The 22,343-nt window shown below is 41.9% G+C and overlaps 1 long non-coding RNA gene across 1 annotated transcript in view; it reads right to left on the bottom strand.

Annotated features, from left to right (window-relative positions):
* Positions 1-22,343, bottom strand: part of LOC142255987 (uncharacterized) — a 61,902-nt gene that overhangs the window by 29,528 nt on the left and 10,031 nt on the right. The window contains exon 2 of the long non-coding RNA XR_012727465.1: positions 14,512-14,628. This is a non-coding gene — a long non-coding RNA (uncharacterized LOC142255987). The remainder of the gene's footprint in view (positions 1-14,511; positions 14,629-22,343) is intronic.

Raw genomic sequence — 22,343 nt, 5'->3', positions numbered from 1 at the left:
TCAGATATGGATTCTCCTGCTTGTCTTTACGTCTTCCATTCTTTGATCTTGTCTGCTCTGGAACAATCTCAGGTAGGGGTTCTCCTGCTTTTTTTTTTACCTCGTCCTTCCTTTGATCTTGTATATTTTGCAACAATCTCACTGTCATGAAAATATAATAAGCAGATATGTTTTCATGGTCTCTGGATCAGGAGTGATCCCCCCTCCCTCCAGAGCCCTACCAAATTAACAGCCAGCATAAGCTTTCCTGGCACGGGGATGTAAAGGTCCAGTCACACATAACGATATGGTTAACGAGATCGTTGCTATGTCACAGTTTCCGGATCGTTGTTAAATCGTTGGTGACATCATTGGTGAAATGTCACACAGTTATTTTCCCAACGAGTTTAGTAACGATGCAGCGACCTGTATAATGATCTCGTTGGTCGTTGGGACCCTGTCACACAGCAGCTATGTAACAATTCCGACCTCGAATATGGGCGCAGTGTTTGACGCTGTGAGCCACGTAGGCGTGCATATGCGTCGCCTTTTCCACACTTCTCCGCTCCGATTGGTGGCCAATACTCCGTTCTGATTAGGCGACCGGCCTAGAAGGCAACTTTGTATCACTTCATCCTTTGTCCCTTGTTGAGCCTTGCTTTGAGGATAGAACCTGCGACTCCACCCGGATTCATTCGTACTTTGTTCCCGGTAGCTTGCTTGCTTTTCGGATTGAAGCTGCATCTGCACCCGGATTCATCTCTCCTTCGCTCCCGAGTGTTTGCTTTGAGGATCGAAGCTGCAATTCCACCAGGATTACCTGTCCTTCATTGATAGACCTCAAAGCAAGGCTCAAAAAGGAACAAAGCATGAAACGATACCCAATCAGAAAGCAGTACTGTTCTCAGAGCCAACCAATCGGTGCAGAGGGGGCACGGAAAAGGTGATGCAACTACACGCCTACGTGTCACAATTTTAAGTTCTCATCTAGGTCGTTAACGAGATCGTTGCTAGTTGTCAAACATACAGATCCATCCTGCCCAGCAGGACTCCAACAAACCAAAAATGGCCCAGTACATTCAGCAACGACCAACAATCTCACAGCAGGGGGCGGATCGTTGCTACGTGTCAAACATAACGAGATCGCTGGTGAAGTTGTTGTTTCGTCACAGAAACTGTGACGTAGCAACGATGTCGTTAGTGATCTCGTTATGTGTGAAGTGGCCTTTACAGGTACATTTCAATTAACTTACAACACATCTCCCTAGTACTTCAAAGACCCCCTGCGTGGCAAGAGACCCTCAGGCTACAATCTGTTTATACAGGGGTGGAGTAGAAGTTTCCTGCAGGAAAACAGCTTCTCTGATCAAAAGAGTAGGGCAGCCATATTGTCTCCGTTGGGGAAGTATTAATATTGCGAGATACATACGTCCCTCAGATATGGCGGGCATACCGCTGATCTCAAGATTCCATGACGCACAGCTCACATATTTTAGCTTAATCGTAGGACATACGAAAGAGCCACAAATTAATATCTGCCCCCCAGAACATACCAAATTCACTTTGTGTAGTATCTACCTTCTGCTAAAATCATAATTTAAAATATGAGGGTAATATCGTCCTCGTGGGATACTCCCACATGGAGATATGAGGACAGTGAGGATTCCATAATTCTGGAAGAGGGAAACCCCACCTCCCTTTCATGATATCAGCACAGGCGGGGGCTGTGGGTGAGACAGAGGTTAATATAAGCCAATGTCTCCTTACCCTCTGTGTCAATGCTTAGAGGATATACATTCCGTGTATACAATTTTCCATTTCCTGGGGGTGCCTCTACTCTATATCTGAGCCATAACCCGTGACCAGGTGTAGTAATCTCTTTCATTTTTCCTTTTATTTTATGTAACTGTGTACTGTATTTGTACTGTTCCCTTTTGTAATATCTTGTATATTTTTATAAACACTGCCTATTTTAAATATATAAAATTTAATAGTTTCTTTCCTCATGCTCTATATATGAATCCAAAACCCGAAGGGCCTTATGCTATCTGTAACGGGTGTCCGGACTACCTGTGGAACGTCCGGCGGTGGCAGCGGAATTATTATTGTGTAGAATTATTGGGGTGCTATCATTAAGGGTACCAAGGTATATATATTCCATTAGCGGGAATCAGTGACATATACATTTACCCTTGCTGTGAGACCTCCAATATTTGGCAATATTAGCTCAGCAGCCTCACTTACTTATTGGCCGGCAGTTCCGAAAATGACCTGACAATAAGGGGGCGCTAGAGCGTAGTCCTGTTCTTGACAAATCCATGAACAGCCGGTGGGATTCTGGTGTGACCCCCCCCCACCCCCCCGGCTGTTCATGACACTCAGGTATAAATTCTAATGCTTTTTTTTTACTTCTTCTTTCCTCTGATTTTGTCTGCTGTGCAGCGATCTCAAGTAGTGACGCTCCTGGTTTTCTTTTACCTCTTTTGATCTTCTCTGTTCTGCAATGATCTCAAGTAGCGATTCTCCTGCTTTTTGTTATTTCTTCCCTCCTTTGATCTTGTCTGCTCTGTTGATGGGGTGTCACTACTATCCTGATGTGATTGACAGCTAGCTCCCTGCAGTTAGCGGCCAACCAGCTGTCAGTCAGCATAATATCATCAACAGAACAGAGCAGAAGAGAAGGAGCTACTCTGTCAATGTGACATGAAAATCACTGTGAGGATCAGTCCATGAGCTGGTACTGATCGTCACAGCACAGGACAGGCAGAAAGCTAGCAACGACCTGCCGGTAAGTTCTTAGCCCCATAGCAAAAAAAACCATTGAAATTCCTGGATAACCCCTTTAAGTTAAAAAAAAAATGCTTTTAAATATTTGTACAGGTGTAATAGTTCTAGAGGCACAAATATGTACAGTATATGTTTTTTTACTATATAGAAAATGTAATAAAAATCATTTATTAAGTTTTTGTTATTATTGTATTTATTTTTATTTGAATCATGTGGTCAATCTAGACTTTTAAAGGATAATGATCTTAAAAATTATTTTTTTCATATGTCATATTGCGTCGTATCTGAAGTTTTGTTGACCCCCAGTGATCCCTAAAGCAAAGGGGTAAAAGCACCAAGGTGAGCGCAGAGTCCCATTGCTTGTTCTTCACGCTCAACGTATACTGGATAGAGAACTATTTGGATTCATAAAAAATCTATAGAACCTCATGAATTAAAACTTCAGGCATTACAACAATAGATCAAGACTGAAGTTTTGTTGACCCCCACTGATCAGTAAAGCAAAGAGGTAAAAGCACTAAGGTGAGCGAGGGGTCCCATTGCTTGTTCTTCACGCTCAACGTATACTGGATGGAGGACTATTGGGACTCCTAAAAAGTCTATAGAGCCTCACAAATTAAAACTTCAGGCATTACAACAATAGATCAAGACTTGAAGTTTTATTGACCCCCTCCTATCCCTAAACAAAGGGGTAAAATCAATAAGGTGAGTGAGGTGTCTCATTGCTTGTTCTTCACGCTCAACGTATACTGGATGGAGAACTATTGGGACTCCTAAAAAGTCTATAGAGCCTCACAAATTAAAACTTCAGGCATTACAACAATAGATCAAGACTTGAAGTTTTATTGACCCCCTCCTATCCCTAAACAAAGGGGTAAAAGCAATAAGGTGAGTGAGGTGTCTCATTGCTTGTTCTTCACGCTCAACGTATACTGGATGGAGAACTATTGGGACTCCTAAAAAGTCTATAGAGCCTCACAAATTAAAACTTCAGGCATTACAACAATAGATCAAGACTTGAAGTTTTATTGACCCCCTCCTATCCCTAAACAAAGGGGTAAAAGCAATAAGGTGAGTGAGGTGTCTCATTGCTTGTTCTTCACGCTCAACGTAGACTGGATGGAGAAATATTTGGATTCATAAAAAGTCTATAGAACCTCATGAATTAAAACTTCAGGCATTACAACAATAGATCAAGACTGAAGTTTTGTTGACCCTCACCGATCAGTAAAGCAAAGAGGTAAAAGCTCTAAGGTGAGCGCAGTGTCCCATTGCTTGTTCTTCACGCTCAACGTAGACTGGATGGAGAACTGTTTGTACTCATAAAAAGTCTATAGAGCCTCACAAATTAAATCTTCTGATGTTACAAACGATAGATCAAGACAGTTTAAAAATGATATTTGTATCTATAATAATGTATTTCTATCTTTTGAAGCCAGAAAGCAGCGTATTTGATGATTCATGTTACTGTCATGAGTGTCTCTCGCTCGGGGGAGACCCCAGATTAATCTGGTGTCAGAAGGTCACATCACCTGGCTGCTGGCTGTAGCTTCCAATCTCAGGTGTGGCTCTTTGGGATGACTCCACTTCCCTATTTAAGTCATGGGATCTGATCACATGATGCCTGTGATAGAAACGGAATCCTCCTTTTTATGTGGTGCACTTTGGAAGGAGCCTGCTCTGGTCTGTCGTGTTGTGTACAGCAGTGGTGATTGCTGCACTGAAACCGCCTGTAGTGTTTTTCCTTTGCATGTCTATTTCCCCTGTTTGTTTTCCTTCCCTTGTGTTTCTGTATTGTAGTGGCGAGTCTAGTAATCTCATTGGCCTGCTCACTAGTCAGGGTGAATTTACGGCCAGCTGAGGGTCTAAGGTATCCTGCTCACCGACAGGTTGCAAGAACCTGTAAAGGGACGCTAGGGAACTCAGGGGTCAGCTTGAGGTGAGTTCAGGAGGTGTCCCCTCACCCCTCACCCTAGCGGCAGAGACCTCCGTTGTATTGTGTGACCCCTGTGTGTTGTAACATCTTCTGTGGGTTTTACAGGTACTAGGTAAACCCTACTAGTCACATGCGTGACAGTTACTAATAATAAGAGACTTAAATACAGAACACACTTCTGCTGTAACCAGAAATAACCAGGCAACGCGTTTCACAATTTTGTGAATGTCACAACTAAGCATTATATGTAGACAAAAAAGACCTGTCTAATAGCACGGCAACATTCCATGAATTCCGATTTTTGTATCTTATTTTTTAAACAAACTGTTTGGAAAACTAAGATATAATTCTAACAAAAAAAATCTTTGAAACATTAGAGGAAATATAAATGTAACTTATAACCACACTCACTAACTTTTAGGAATTCCTCGGCACACAGCCCCATAATGATCGACCCACCCGATCACACCCCTGAATGTTTTTTTTTCCAGGTCATGTCCCCCATGTTCTCTCTGATTCCTGCCCTTGAATGTCAGGGTTGAGTCTGATACTTATGTAGACTGGCCACAATAACCTTTTTAGGGGTCTTACCCCAATTGCTCTAAGCCTGATCAATAAACTCCTGTAAAAAGAATCTATCAACAGGTTTTCACTATGTAATCTGAAGACAGCATGCTGTAGGGGTTAACACACAGATTTCAATGATGTGTCTCTTATCACACTGTGTGAGGTTGTTTACCTGTTATGTTTGTTTTAGCTTCAGGAGATTATAGAGGTTATCTATTTAGGCACATCCCCTTCTCTGATTACCAGCTCACTGTCTATAGACATTGTACATACAGAGCCTGGTGTGGGTGGGATCAGCTTTCTTAGCTCTGCTCAATTGCTAAATCTAAAAACTCTGATTGTGTTAGAACTGCTGCACCCAGTAATCTAAGTGATATATCGTTGGATTAAGGGTGTCTACCAAGACATGCTCTGATTGTGTCAGAACCGCTGCACCCAGTAGTCTAAGTGATACATCGTTGGATTCAGGGTGTCTACCCCTACATGCTCTGATTGTGTCAGAACCACTGCACTCAGTAAACTAAGTGATACAACGTTGGATTTATGGTATCTACCCCTACATGCTCTGATTGTGTCATATCTGCTGCATCCAGTAATCTAAGTGAAACATAGTTGGATTTATGGTTCTTCCCCTACATGCCCTGATTGTGTCAGAACCGCTGCATCTAGTAATCTAAGTGATACATCAATGGATTCAGGGTGTCTACCCCTACATGCTCTGATTGTGTCAGAACCGCTGCACCCAGTAATCTAAGTGATACATCATTTGATTCAGGATATCTACCTCTACATGCTCTGATTGTGTCAGAACCGCTGCACCCAGTAGTCTAAGTGATACATCGTTGGATTCAGGGTGTCTACCCCTACATGCTCTGATTGTGTCAGAACCACTGCACTCAGTAAACTAAGTGATACAACGTTGGATTTATGGTATCTACCCCTACATGCTCTGATTGTGTCATATCTGCTGCATCCAGTAATCTAAGTGAAACATAGTTGGATTTATGGTTCTTCCCCTACATGCCCTGATTGTGTCAGAACCGCTGCACCCAGTAATCTAAGTGATACATCATTGGATTCAAGGTGTCGACCCCTACATGCTCTGATAGTATCAGAACTGCTGCACCCAGCAATCTAAGTGATACATTGTTGGATTCAGGGTGTTTACACCTATATCATTTTGCTCTCAGCAAAAACCTGTTGACAGATTCCTTTAAAGTAATCCAAAACTTGTTCTTCTGTCCTGTCCTCATCTTCTAGTTTTTGCCTGTCTGACTCAGGACCTTTTGTAGTACCTATGCTCCACAAGTCCCGACCATGGCCATGTTTACATTGTGAAGGATCTCCGCCTGCCCACACCTCTGCCCATCCAGCTAGGACTGTTTTATTGAATACTGTGAATGAATGTCCCAAAGAAATGAATGGTGCAATTAAAGAAAAAAAAAAAAATGTTATACTACGTAAAAAATGTAACAGCAAAACAGAAGAATCCTCAATCCAGAGAAAAGCACAACCCAGTCGTGACGTCTGAAAAGTAAGACAGAAACTTTGTTCCAAACTTCTCGTCTACTTCTCCATTACTTGATTACTCCGTTACTTCCCCATACCCAGTTCCTATTTTAAGATCTTGCATTCGTCTGTGTTCTTCTTAATCTGTGACATATTCATGCTGAGGACAAACTTAAGGTTAATTTAAAAAAAAAATAAAAATAAAATACTCTAAATATTTAAATATGAACCTGCTAGCAATTAATTACCATGAAAACCCTCGCAATGGTTATCACATAGCCATGGACAGTTGTGCACAACAGCACATTTCTCTTAATGTGGTCCCATTATGGAAAATATGTATCCTGTGACATATTTATGCCAAGGACAAACTTAAGGTTAATTTAAAAAAAATATATATATATAAAATACTCTAAATATTTAAATATGAACCTGCTAGCAATCAATTACCATGAAACCCCTCACAATGGTTATCACATAACCATGGACAGTTGTGCACAACAGCACATTTCTCTTGATGTGGTCCCTTTATGGAAAATATGTATCCTGTGACATATTTATGCCGAGGACAAACTTAAGCTTAATTTAAAAAAATAATATATAAAATACTCTAAATATTTAAATATGAACCTGCTAGCAGTCAATTACCATGAAACCTCTTGCAATGGTTGTCACACAGCAATGGACAGCACATTTCTCTTGCTGTGGTCTCTTTATGGAAAATATGGTATTGCATGGTACATTTTTTTTTTCTTTAGATGAAAACATTATTCTAAAAGTGGAAAATATTTAAATATATCAGAAGTTGAAGTAACTTAAAGAGGAAGAATGGGCCGCTAAGTGACAGTTTTCTTGTGTAGGCAATTCTAGAAGAATAGAAACTTCTTTGAAAAAGCAAACGGAGATGACTATTAAACTTTTTTTTTGGTCTGGGTGGATTTATATTCATCAGCAAGAAAACCTATGAAGAAATAATGTATAGAAAAATAAACTGACCACAATGAATCATGCTACAGTATATTAGATCTATGCATTGACACCAACATAACGAGACCTATATAACCTATATAACAGGGCACTAAAAATAAAGCCATAAAATAACAACATACTCATACATGTAGCTCTTTCAAAGACAAGTCCAGCGATACCTTTACATGGTCATTCCCTTTCTCCGTTGCTAAGAAATTAGCATTTTAATTGATATGCAAATGAGGTAAAGAGCTATCTGTAGATCTGAAGCCTCCGTCACTCCAGCTCTAATCCTCTAATCCTAACCTTGTGTCTTTTCCTCCTACTTGACTAACAGTCTCCGTGATATGTGACCTCAGGAAAAGGAGCCATCAGGTGAAGGCGGTGCTGGGTGGGGAAAAGAGCTGGAGTGACGGAGGCTTCAGATCAACAAATAGCTCTTCAGCCTCGTTTTCATATAATTTCAAGTGCTGATTTCTTAGCAACAGAGGAATGGACTGGCCATGTTATAACAACATGCTCAAAAGAGAGTTGGAAAACAATATTTAAATTGACCTCTTACAAGTCAGAGGCTAGAGAATTAAAGAGAATCAGGATTTCACCACAAAAACTATTTATTTGTGCATGTAGCTCTTTCAAAAACAAGTCCAATGATACCTTTACATGGTCAGTCCATTTCCTCATTACTGAGAAATCAGTGTTTTAATTGATATGCAAATGAGGTATCTGTAGATCGGAAGCCTCCGTCACTCCAGCTCTATTCCCCGTTTTATGTCTTTTCCTCTTGCTTGACTGACAGTCTCTGTGATATGTGACCTCAGGCAAAGGAGCCATCAGCTGGAGATGGTGGTGGGCGAGGAATAGAGCTGGAGTGACGGAGGCTTCAGATCAACAAATAACTCTTCAGCCTCATTGTCATATCAATTCAAATGCTGATTTCTCAGTAACAGAGAAATGGAGCGGCCATGAAATAACAACAACATGCTCAAAAGAGGGTTGGAAAACAATGTTTAAATTGACCTCTTACAAGTCAGTGGCTAGAGAATTAAAAAGAATTAGGATTTCACCACAACTATTTATTTGTGCACGTAGCTCTTTCAAAGACAACGATACCTTTACATGGCCAGTCCATTTCTCCGTTACTAATAAATTAGCGTTTTAATTGATATGCAAATGAGGTTAAAGGGCTTTCTGTAGATCTCAAGCCTCCATCACTCCAGTTCTAATCCTCACCCAGTGTCTTCTCTTCCTGCTTGACTTCAGTCTCTGTGTTGTGTGACCACAGGCAAAGGAGCTATGGGGAATAGAGCTGGAGTGACGGAGGCTTCAGATCTACCCTAGCTCTTCAGCCTCATTTTCAAATCAATTCAAATGCTCATTTATCAGTAATAGAGGAGCAGACTGGCCATGGAAAGGTATTGTTGGACTTTCCTTTGAAGGAGCTACATGCACATACACATATAGTTTAAAAGTTTAGGTGGTGTAATCCTGCTGACAGATTCCCTGCGACTTTATGCCCCCCTACTTTTGCTTCTATTGCAGTTATATTTATGATCACTTGTTCACTCATCTATTTTGGTGCCATCCCATGACTTAGCGGAGTAGAAATCGGCAAAGAAGGTAATGTGGTAAAGTCAGTACCGCATTAAAATAGTAGAATAAGCATTGAAAATACTGACGCATTTCGAGTCTGGCTGACTCTTAATCGCAGCTATGTATATCAACAATTAAGAGTCAGACAAACTCGAAACGCGTCAGTCATTTTTGATCCTGGTCACTCACCCATTAAGCATGATTGCTTGACACCAGCCTCCTCAACAACGTAGTGACACTTCATTCAGGCAACTAGTCTGGATACTCTTGCGTGTGGACATCTGTCGCACTCTTGTGGCAGTCCACAAGAGTGCGACACAGATGGCCACACCCAAGAGGCTGGTGTTAAGTAATCATGCTTAATGTGTGAGTGATCAGAATAGAAAAAAGTCTGACGCGTTTCGAGTTTGGCTGACTCTTACGCGTTGAGATATATATATATATATCTACGATTAAGAGTCAACCAAAGTCGAAATGCGTCAGGATTTCAATGCCAATTCTACTCTTTTAATGAAGTTTCAATAAAGAATTGTATGCTTTTAATTTACAGAACTTGATTGAAAAACATTCATTATCACTCTAAATAGAACTTCATGATCTCTGTCTATGGCATTGCCAAAGATGGCCCTTCCCGACTCCCACATCGCGCGGCATCCTCTTTGAGCCGCAATGCATTTCAGCTGGATGTGCGTCCTTTGACGCGCATCTAGCTGAAGCAAGGCAGGGGCTTGGGTTGGCGGGCCCTCCACCATCCCCGGCGATCTCCTTCTCCTATCTTCAGCTCACCGAGTGCTGACCTGTCACCGCCGGCTGACGCGTCCTCGCCATCTCCACGTCTCTGCTACCTGCAGTAGTGTGATGGGGTATCATCCAGTGGCCCAGCGTGCAGCAGCATGATGAGGTCATCACTCTGTGACCTCATCACACTGTTAGAAAAGTTGCTGGCACTTCCTAATCTCATAGTTGGAACTGGTGCATACTGAACATGACATACAATATCCAAAATAGCAGTTGCACTCAAGTAAACAGAAGGAAAAAAAAACAAGTATGTAGATGGTGAACATGGGAATATGAATCTGCATTACTGCCAAGAAAACATGATTTATTTTTTTTTTTGAAAAATGAGTTACTTAGCAAATAATGCTGGTAAAATTTACTTGTGCCTAGATACCACGTCAAGGTGTAACTCTCATCTGGGTACTACTCTAATTTTTATGCTTCTCTTGTCCAAACTGACCTAGAATAGAACCTGCAAAAGGAAAATTAAAAACACCTGAAATAACTGGGAGGAGTGCGCAGACAAAGGACATGACTCCATGATACAAGCACTAATCTCATAGTCTGAACTGGTGCATTCTGAACATGACATACAATATCCAGAATAGCAGATGCTCTGTGCAAATAAGCCATTTTCTGGAGACAGGACCATTTGGGCAGAGCAGGGTGTCGGGGAATCATCCAGTGGTCTAACGGGCAGCAGCGTGATAAGTTCATCAGTCTGTGACCTCATCACACTGTTAGAAAAATTGCACTTTCTAATCTCATAGTCTGAACTGGTGCATACTGAACATGACATACAATATCCACAATAGCCGTTGCACTCAAGTAAAGGGAAGGAGAAAAAAACAAGAAAGTAGATTGTGAACATAGGAATATGATTTTGCGTTACTGCCAAGAAAACATGAAAGTTTTTGGGGGGGAAAATATGGATTAGGGGATAATGAAAAAACCACGGTATTGGCTGCGCTGCTATTAAAGTTCATAAAGATGATGGTATTGTTCCAAAAAACTTTTTTTATTGCAGGATTATAAGCCACAACGCGTTTCGGGGTTAAATGTTCCCCCTTCCTCAGGTAGCAACAATCATATGAAGTGGTATGCCTTATATATACATGAATATGTAGGTCCCCACACCCCTTGATTAATTCAACATATGGATCATAATGATCAATCAGCAGGGTTTTCAGGGACCTCGCCTCACAAAAATCAATTGTACATAATCACATTTAACAGCGATGTTCAAGAAACCATAAATATATTTTGTCTCAAGTATATTGTGATACCCTCATCACTAAAAAAAAAAATCTTTTGAATTATATTTAAAAATTAATAAACATGAATAAAAGACTCATCAAGGAAATTACTTTAAAAACAAGGAAATATGAAATTGAGATTTTGAGATTTAAAATTTATAAATAGAGGGTGAAAATGGATTAAATTAAATATAAATAAAATAAAAAAAAAAAAATTTTAGAGAAAAAAAAAAAAAAAAAATCCAGAAGGCCTCAATATAATGACTGAGCAGATCAAATAGAGCATAATTTTTACCAGCACCATAAATAAAATAATATTGAGGTTAAAATATGGTTTAATTATTATATAGGCAGTTATTTTTCAGCAAATGTATTTTTCATATGTCAAACACTATAAATTATGGATTATGACCTGTTTTAGTTAGCGATCCATTCTAGGGATTTTTAGAGCTATCACTCTCACTTCCAACAATTAATTTTTTAGCCCTGTATTAGAACCCTATAGACATTTTTTTTTTTTCTCTAAAAAATTTTTTTTTTTTTTTTTTAAATTTTTTTTTTTTTTTTTTTTCTCTAAAATTTTTTTTTTTTTTTTTTATTTTATTTATATTTAATTTAATCCATTTTCACCCTCTATTTATAAATTTTAAATCTCAAAATCTCAATTTCATATTTCCTTGTTTTTAAAGTAATTTCCTTGATGAGTCTTTTATTCATGTTTATTAATTTTTAAATATAATTCAAAAGATTTTTTTTTTTAGTGATGAGGGTATCACAATATACTTGAGACAAAATATATTTGTGGTTTCTTGAACATCGCTGTTAAATGTGATTATGTACAATTGATTTTTGTGAGGCGAGGTCCCTGAAAACCCTGCTGATTGATCATTATGATCCATATGTTGAATTAATCAAGGGGTGTGGGGACCTACATATTCATGTATATATAAGGCATACCACTTCATATGATTGTTGCTACCTGAGGAAGGGGGAACATTTAACCCCGAAACGCGTTGTGGCTTATAATCATGCAATAAAAAAAGTTTTTTGGAACAATACCATCATCTTTATGAACTTTAATAGCAGCGCAGCCAATACCGTGGTTTTTTCATTATCCCCTAATCCATTCTCCTTCTCCTTCCTGGAGTGCACGGGGCTGCTGCAGCTATTCCAAGACTCTGCCTGAATCACATCAAGCCTCTGAAGGGCGGGTGAGTCACCGGCATCTGTTCTACGGGTCCGTCCACCACAGAGGAGGAGCTGCAGATCAGTGCTGGTCTGACGGCTGTGCTCTCCATGTGGGATATCGATCGCGTGAGCGGCGGCCTGAGCTGGAAATACTGCGGGCTGGAAAGGACGAGATCCCCACTGATGCCATAGCGGTACACCGTGGACTTCCCTTCGGCTGTCTCCCCAGTGTTGTACCTGACGTACAACAGGATCAGGTGAGTGTGACCATCACACTGCACACTTAATAAGTTATCATTAGATTTTACACAGGAGCGCACCCTCTTTTTCTTTTATTTTACAGGGGGGGAAAATATGAGTTACTAAGCAAATAAAAATGGCCAAATTAACTTGTGCCCAGATGCCAACGTCAAGGTGTAACTCTCATCTGGGTCCTACTCTAACACACCTTGAAGTGGTATCTAAGCACAAATAAATTTGGCCACCTTTATTTGCTAAGTAACTCATATTTAAAAAAAAATATCATTTTTTCTTGGCAGTAATGCAGGTTAATATTCCCATGTTGACCATCTACATATTTGTTTTTTCTCCTTCCCTTTACTTAAGTGCAACTGCTATTTTGGATATTGTATGTCATGTTCAGTATGCACCAGTTCAGACTGTAAGATTAGGACGTGTCGGCAACTTTTCTAACAGTGTGATGAGGTCACAGAGTGATGACTTCATCATGCTGCTGCATGCTGGGCCACTGGATGATGCTCCGACGCCCTGCTCTGCCCCAATGATCCTGCCTCCAGCACATGGCTAATTTGCATGTACCGCCCCTTTGTATGTAAATTAGCCATGTATAGTGGCTGAAGCGACAAGGCGGGGCCTCTCAGCTGTGGCTGTGACTAGGGCTCGGTGAAGATGGGGACCCAGCTGGCCCGGGACTTAATAAAGCTAAGTAATTACCCTGGGCCTGGACCGCCCCCCCCCTTCACCAAGCCCCATACATCAGTCATGGTTGTCATGCCCTGATGGCGGCCCTGTGGCTGACCACCAATGACAAAGCTTTGCAGAGCCTATGGATCGTGGAAACATACAATCTTGGTACAATCCTGTTTAAAGCCATACCTATTAAATCATTGCTACTGCTTCAAGGTCTTGAACCTGAAGATTGTCTACACCAAAGATGGTGAGCAAAGATAGAAGAGACACTGCCTGGAGAATGTGGTTAAGGTGTTAGCTGATAACACAGGAAATATCACTGATAATTCATGACACATAGTGTGATCATTCACTGTTGGGGACATTTTCACAGTTACACCTGTGTCTCAGACTGTGATGTTTCTTTGTTGCACAATGAGAAGACATTTAGTACCATGTTTGGTGATGATTCACACCACCCATGGTTCTGCCCCCACCAGCAACTCTAAACATATCATCCGCTGAATGATAGAGAAAACCAGACCAATGCTCAACTGGTGGACCTCAACTTCTCTACATCTACCCTACATTGACTCAGCATCTATTTTCACCGTGTACGTTCTTGCCCCCATAATGTGCCCACTAGGGATGCTCACATAAAGTACTAGCCACAGATGTGCCCTGAGCATTAAACACTAGAGCTGATCCAAAAGATTTGCAGGGCCTTGGTGTCATGGCCATAGGACCAGAGCTCTTCGAACCTCCTCTTACCTGCTGGCATCCTTGACCTACATCTTCAGATTACCAAGCTTGGCCTACCGTAATGAGTGCATCTCACAAGTCCTGCCAATCCAATGTGATTATTCCTGAAGAAAGACAAGGGTATCTCTCCCCGAAACGCGTTGAAATAAAATCTCTTTGATACATTTATAGATTGTCTCTCCCCCAAGGCAGTGCGGCATTCATCCCTATCTATTCAACTGTCATTGTCTACTCCACGTACAACCGTGCCATAAAAACAAATAGTTAGTTGTGACTCACACAACTATACAAGGTGAGCTCCTCCAGTTGGCCTCATTCTTTGCAGGACCTTAATTTTGCACTTCTTGTCTTCCATTTCTTCTACTGCAAGTCCTACCAATCAGATGCTGTAGATACCTGCAAGAAGGAGACGATTGACAGGGCTCAGGGTCAGAAGCCACAGACTATCATTGTTGCAGCTGGACCAGGGTCTTTTGAAGCTTTTCGCTCAAACTTGCTAGCCACTCATTCCTAGACCATAACATGCAGCCCCCATTTAGTACACACTGCCCATAGAATATATCGTATACGTAATGAACGGCCATTACAATGATAATTCCATTCATGGAGGAAAGGAGATTGCGGCAGCTTTTACAGTTATGGCAGCCAGACTGTGGAATGCCCTACTACAAGAGGTAGTAATGGCAGTCAGACTGTGGAATGCCCTACTACAAGAGGTAGTAATGGCAGTCATACTGTGGAATGCCCTACCACAAGAGGTAGTAATGTTAATTAAATATAGAGAGGGAACCACGGGTATATGCCGCGCTTAAAAACCACTGAAGTGGAAATGATGTGAAAATTTCTCTTTTATTTACAGCATACCTACGCGTTTCAGAGACAAAGACCGTCTCCTTCTTCAGGGTAAAAAGAAATCAACAAGATGATTTCTTTTTTCCCTGAAGAAGGAGACGGACTTTGTCTCTGAAACGCGTAGGAATGCTGTAAATAAAAGAGAAATTTTCACATCATTTCCACTTCAGTGGTTTTTAAGCGCGGCATATACCCGTGGTTCCCTCTCTATATTTAATTAACATTCTATATTGTTATACGGGGCCGCTGCTTGAATCACACGGACACTCACATGCTTTTGAAGGAGTTGTGACTGGCAGAACCCCATCAGGTGAGTGTTACTGTTCCTTTCCTATCACCACTTGCTATATCGGGTAAGACCCTATTGCGCCCTTTGTCTCCCCACTTTTTAGTTTCAAGAGGTAGTAATGGCAGTCAGACTGTGGAATGCCCTACCACAAGAGGTAGTAATGGCAGTCAGACTGTGGAATGCCCTACTACAAGAGGTAGTAATGGCAGTCAGACTGTGGAATGCCCTACTACAAGAGGTAGTAATGGCAGACCCTATCACAGCTTCCATAAAAGAGATAGATGCATTTTTCAAAACAAATGGCATTGTTGAGTTTAAGTAATGAAGCACTAGAGAATGAATACTGTACCTTGCAATAAACGTGTCCCATGCACCACTCTGTTATCGCTCTTGGTGGAACCCTTCATAAATCCAGGAACCAGGGAACCAGATGTCCTTTTTATGGTAACTTTATTAGTGCAGGAAAGTTACAATGTTTTGGCCACAATATTGAAAAACAGAGACCAAGTAGAGCGGACCTCATATTTGTTGTAATATACAGTTAGGTCCAGAAATATTTGGACAGTGACACAATTTTCGCGAGTTGGGCTCTGCATGCCACCACATTGGATTTGAAATGAAACCTCTACAACAGAATTCAAGTGGGAGAGGGGAGCCAGCACGATCTGAAAATGGCATGCATCATATAAAAAGTGCAAATTCACAGATTTATTCCAACTGTACTGTAATATAAATGAGATTTTTAGCAAATAATTGATCAATTCTTTGAGCCACCCCTGCCAACGTCACGGCAAATCTCAATAGGGGGGTCCTACTCTATATTCTGTATTTCATGTGCCATGCGGCCTCCTAGATAAAGTTAAAAGCAGAACCATAATGGAGCACACATACCTGTAACCTGTATATAACCGCTTCTATGTTGCAAAAGAGGCAATTGTGGATAGAGACCAGCCCAGGTCCCAGCATGTGGAGCAAGCTCTACACATACCAGGACTATATCAGAACTGACCCTCCCAGTGCCAGAGAGCAACCATTGATAAAGGCGGACCAGATCCAAATATGGTGCTTAATTAGCAATGCCTGTGGAAAGGGTGAGGCAACTGAATGTGTACAGCTACCAACAGGAGGAATATATTGCAAACCAAGATCAGGCGTGCATAGCATGGTGGTGACCAGCCACCAGACATTTGTAGCATAACTACAACCAAACAGAGAGAGAGGGGAGCCAGCACGATCTGAAAATGGCATGCATCATATAAAAAGTGCAAATTCACAGATTTATTCCAACTGTACTGTAATATAAATGAGATTTTTAGCAAATAATTGATCAATTCTTTGAGCCACCCCTGCCAACGTCACGGCAAATCTCAATAGGGGGGTCCTACTCTATATTCTGTATTTCATGTGCCATGCGGCCTCCTAGATAAAGTTAAAAGCAGAACCATAATGGAGCACACATACCTGTAACCTGTATATAACCGCTTCTATGTTGCAAAAGAGGCAATTGTGGATAGAGACCAGCCCAGGTCCCAGCATGTGGAGCAAGCTCTACACATACCAGGACTATATCAGAACTGACCCTCCCAGTGCCAGAGAGCAACCATTGATAAAGGCGGACCAGATCCAAATATGGTGCTTAATTAGCAATGCCTGTGGAAAGGGTGAGGCAACTGAATGTGTACAGCTACCAACAGGAGGAATATATTGCAAACCAAGATCAGGCGTGCATAGCATGGTGGTGACCAGCCACCAGACATTTGTAGCATAACTACAACCAAACAGAGAGAGAGGGGAGCCAGCACGATCTGAAAATGGCATGCATCATATAAAAAGTGCAAATTCACAGATTTATTCCAACTGTACTGTAATATAAATGAGATTTTTAGCAAATAATTGATCAATTCTTTGAGCCACCCCTGCCAACGTCACGGCAAATCTCAATAGGGGGGTCCTACTCTATATTCTGTATTTCATGTGCCATGCGGCCTCCTAGATAAAGTTAAAAGCAGAACCATAATGGAGCACACATACCTGTAACCTGTATATAACCGCTTCTATGTTGCAAAAGAGGCAATTGTGGATAGAGACCAGCCCAGGTCCCTGCATGTGGAGCAAGCTCTACACATACCAGGACTATATCAGAACTGACCCTCCCAGTGCCAGAGAGCAACCATTGATAAAGGCGGACCAGATCCAAATATGGTGCTTAATTAGCAATGCCTGTGGAAAGGGTGAGGCAACTGAATGTGTACAGCTACCAACAGGAGGAATATATTGCAAACCAAGATCAGGCGTGCATAGCATGGTGGTGACCAGCCACCAGACATTTGTAGCATAACTACAACCAAACAGAGAGAGAGGGGAGCCAGCACGATCTGAAAATGGCATGCATCATATAAAAAGTGCAAATTCACAGATTTATTCCAACTGTACTGTAATATAAATGAGATCTTTAGCAAATAATTGATCAATTCTTTGAGCCACCCCTGCCAACGTCACGGCAAATCTCAATAGGGGGGTCCTACTCTATATTCTGTATTTCATGTGCCATGCGGCCTCCTAGATAAAGTTAAAAGCAGAACCATAATGGAGCACACATACCTGTAACCTGTATATAACCGCTTCTATGTTGCAAAAGAGGCAATTGTGGATAGAGACCAGCCCAGGTCCCAGCATGTGGAGCAAGCTCTACACATACCAGGACTATATCAGAACTGACCCTCCCAGTGCCAGAGAGCAACCATTGATAAAGGCGGACCAGATCCAAATATGGTGCTTAATCATTTTTTTATTATAGTACAGTTGGAATAAATTTGTGAATTTTCACTTTTTATATGATGCATGCCAATTTCAGATCGTGCTGGTTCCCCCCTTTTTTTCAACAGAATTCAAGTGCAGATTGTAACGTTTAATTTGAAGGTTTGAACAAAAATATCTGATAGAAATTGTAGGAATTGTACACATTTCTTTACAAACACTCCACATTTTAGGAGGTCAAAAGTAATTGGACAAATAAACCAAACCCCCAAAAAAAAATTTTTATTTTCAATATTTTGTTGCGAATCCTTTGGAGGCAATCACTGCCTTAAGTCTGGAACCCATGGACATCACCAAACTCTGGGTTTCCTCCTTCTTAATGCTTTGCCAGGCCTTTACAGCCGCAGCCTTCAGGTCTTGCTTGTTTGTGGGTCTTTCCGTCTTAAGTCTGGATTTGAGCAAGTGAAATGCATGCTCAATTGGGTTAAGATCTGGTGATTGACTTGGCCATTGCAGAATGTTCCACTTTTTTGCACTCATGAACTCCTGGGTAGCTTTGGCTGTATGCTTGGGGGTCACTGTCCATCTGTACTATGAAGCGCCGTCCGATCAACTTTGCGGCATTTGGCTGAATCTGGGCTGAAAGTATATCCCGGTAAACTTCAGAATTCATCCGGCTACTCTTGTCTGCTGTTATGTCATCAATAAACACAAGTGACCCAGTGCCATTGAAAGCCATGCATGCCCATGCCATCACGTTGCCTCCACCATGTTTTACAGAGGATGTGGTGTGCCTTGGATCATGTGCCGTTCCCTTTCTTCTCCAAACTTTTTTCTTCCCATCATTCTGGTACAGGTTGATCTTTGTCTCATCTGTCCATAGAATACTTTTCCAGAACTGAGCTGGCTTCATGAGGTGTTTTTCAGCAAATTTAACTCTGGCCTGTCTATTTTTGGAATTGATGAATGGTTTGCATCTAGATGTGAACCCTTTGTATTTACTTTCATGGAGTCTTCTCTTTACTGTTGACTTAGAGACAGATACACCTACTTCACTGAGAGTGTTCTGGACTTCAGTTGATGGTGGCTCAGTGCAGCATGCGTTCCATAGTAAAACATGTATATCCGGTGTGTACATCACATCCAGAATCATTCCGGATGCCTTTCACCGACAGCCAATCGGAATGCGCCATACTGGCGCGCCTCTCAGCCAATCGCATTCATCCACACATAGGTATTAGGGGCGTGTTTGCACTGCCCAAGACACACTGCGCAGGCTCCTCCTGTGGAACGCATACATCCGCGTTCCACACAGAGGTCACCGGATGTATGAATCGCGTCACATCCGGTTTATCCGGGCAGCGCGTCACAGGGCACCGCTCCTATACAGGAACTATCACAGATGGGGGCGTGTTTGCTACCACGTGACGTGTCCCACATAGACGCAGCTCTCCGATACCTAGCGCAGCTCCCTACAAGGAGTACACAAACCAGCGCTCCACATCACGTAGCTAAAATTCAATACCAGGTGTTATCTTAGTCCACCCCCGTAAGTTATAGTACCATTAGGTCACCATATATACCGAACATAACAGGTTATGCTGTACAGTTACTATAACCCAGGATCTCCCTAGGTTAAAATCACTAATGGGAGATAGTATAGCATATATTTGCCCTCATATACACCAAAGGTACATATACTGTGCACAATCTAACTACGGGAATGCCTATTTCTCCAACCCTCTCCCTTCCAATGTCATAACACCAGGGGGGGGGGGATAAAAACATCACTAATGATTATTAGAAGTAGCTACTTTCTTATATGCATGTCAGTGGACCCATGCTGCCAGTTCTAGGAGGCTACAAAAAACAATTATGCAAAACATCATACGGTGCATATAATGTTCTACTGGATTGGAAAGGATGTTAACATGTACTCAATCATATGACTGATAATGGTGGAAAATAATGGGGGAAGGTGTGCTGTGACATCTATGTGTTACAATTGACTTTCGCTGTACATCATTAATATAGTTCAATCAAGGCCCAAACCCAGCAGTAGCACATAGATTGAGTTCTAGATAGGGAGACGGAACAAGCCATCAATCCCAAACCATAGGGTTACAAAATCACCTGGGGATGAAACTGGCCATTGGTGAGTTTCTGATTAAGTGCAATTCATGATTGGCTCTGCTATATATATATACTCTCTTCTGTGCCTGCATCAGCTCCTATGTGAGTCTGGGTGTAGGACCTGTTACCTCTAAATGCAATACTGAAGTCCCCTGATGAGTCGGAATTGATGAAACGCGTCGGGACGAGGGCCAGGAATATTGTAGGGGCACAAGAGAGGACTAGATGTGGTCTGTTCTTGTAAGAGCAGAAGCTTTGGGGTGTTAGACATTATGAAGGTCTTCTAGGGTCAGTATAGGGCCAGCTGACGCTGTGTGGACCCATATAGAGGAAGCCTTCTGCACCCCAAGCTGCAAGAATGGGTGAGATCAATCCTAACTCATTCTATAAATTTTGAATTGGTAAATTCCTCTTTGAGGATTACCGTGCACTATATGTTTATTATATTGAGTTGTTTTTGATGATTTTTTATATACTCATATTGGACCACTGTCCTTTTTGGAGTGTTAACCATCATACTCAATTTTGTTTTGTGTTTGTTGTCTTTTTTTGATTGGTTTGTTATATCATAGGTTCTCTGGGGCTGTGAGGACTGTTTAACGACAGCAATCCAGAGAACTTTGGGTTAATGTTTTAGTCTAAAAGGATTTTAATACTAGATTAAAAGTTAAATTTTAACCTCTGATTGCTATTTTCTTTAAATTTGAAGAGGTCTATTCTCCTACATCAGGAGTTGCTGAATTGATATATAACTAAACTAGGTATGGCAGGTTTTTTGTCCACTGGACTAAATACAAATGAATGGTTGGCTGAAGCACAGCAAGTGTTCTCTGACCAAGGTTTTGTCCAAAAGAAATATACTCCCTCTTATGGAGCGGCATTTAAGGAATTGACACAAGTTTATAAAGACCAAATCGTTTCATGGTGGGAGGTTAAAAGCCTTGAGAGCTATATAAAGGCGGCCATTGTGCCGAGAGGCCTCAGGATCCATCTTACAGCAGGATCAAGATATAGAAACCCAGATTTTGTGACCAACTGGGAGAGGGAAGCGACTAACAGCTCTATGCGCCTGATGCAGTTAATGCTGACTGAGGAACAGGCAACCCTCTCCCTTTTGGATGACAAACTAAAAGAAAGTATAGACACCACCAAAAAATTTTCAGGCGAACCGGATTTTGTCACTAAAGAGAATAAACTAAAAGATGAATTAAGGTACCTTCACACTTAGCGATGCAGCAGCGATCCGACCAGCGATCTGACCTGGTCAGGATCGCTGCTGCATCGCTACATGGTCGCTGGTGAGCTGTCAAACAGGCAGATCTCACCAGCGACCACTGAACAGCCCCCAGCCAGCAGCGACGTGCAAGCGACGCTGCGCTTGCACGGAGCTGCCGTCTGGAAGCTGCGGAAACTGGTAACTAAGGTAAACATCGGGTATGGTTACCCGATGTTTACATTAGTTACCAGCGCACAGCTGTGTGTGCAGGGAGCAGGGAGCCGCGCACACTGAGCGCTGGCTCCTTGCTCTCCTACCATAGCTACAGTACACATCGGGTTAATTAACCCGATGTGTAATGCAGCTACATGTGCAGAGAGCAGGGAGCCGCGCACACTGCTTAGCGCTGGCTCCTTGCTCTCCTAGCTGCTGTACACATCGGGTTAATTAACCCGATGTGTACAGCAGCTACATGTGCAGAGAGCCGGAGCCGGCAGCACAGGCAGCGTGAGAGCTGCAGATGCTGGTAACTAAGGTAAATATCGGGTAACCACCTTGGTTACCCGATGTTTATCTTGGATACAGCTTACCTCAGCTGTCAGACGCCGGCTCCTGCTCCCTGCTCGCTTCATTTGTCGCTCTCTTGCTGTCACACACAGCGATCTGTGTGTCACAGCAGGAGAGCGGCTTTGAAGAAAACGAACCAGGGCTGTGTGTAACGAGCAGCGATCTCGCAGCAGGGGCCAGATCGCTGCTCATTGTCACACACAGCGAGATCGCTAATGAGGTCACTGCTGCGTCACAAAAACCGTGACTCAGCAGCGATCTCGGCAGCGAGCTCGCTGTGTGTGAAGCACCCCTTAG

The sequence above is a fragment of the Anomaloglossus baeobatrachus genome, chromosome 11, assembly GCF_048569485.1.
Source record: "Anomaloglossus baeobatrachus isolate aAnoBae1 chromosome 11, aAnoBae1.hap1, whole genome shotgun sequence".
Classification (NCBI taxonomy): Eukaryota; Metazoa; Chordata; class Amphibia; order Anura; family Aromobatidae; genus Anomaloglossus; species Anomaloglossus baeobatrachus.
The sequence above is the reverse complement of the archived record's forward strand: the minus strand, read 5'-3'. Positions and strand labels throughout refer to the sequence as shown.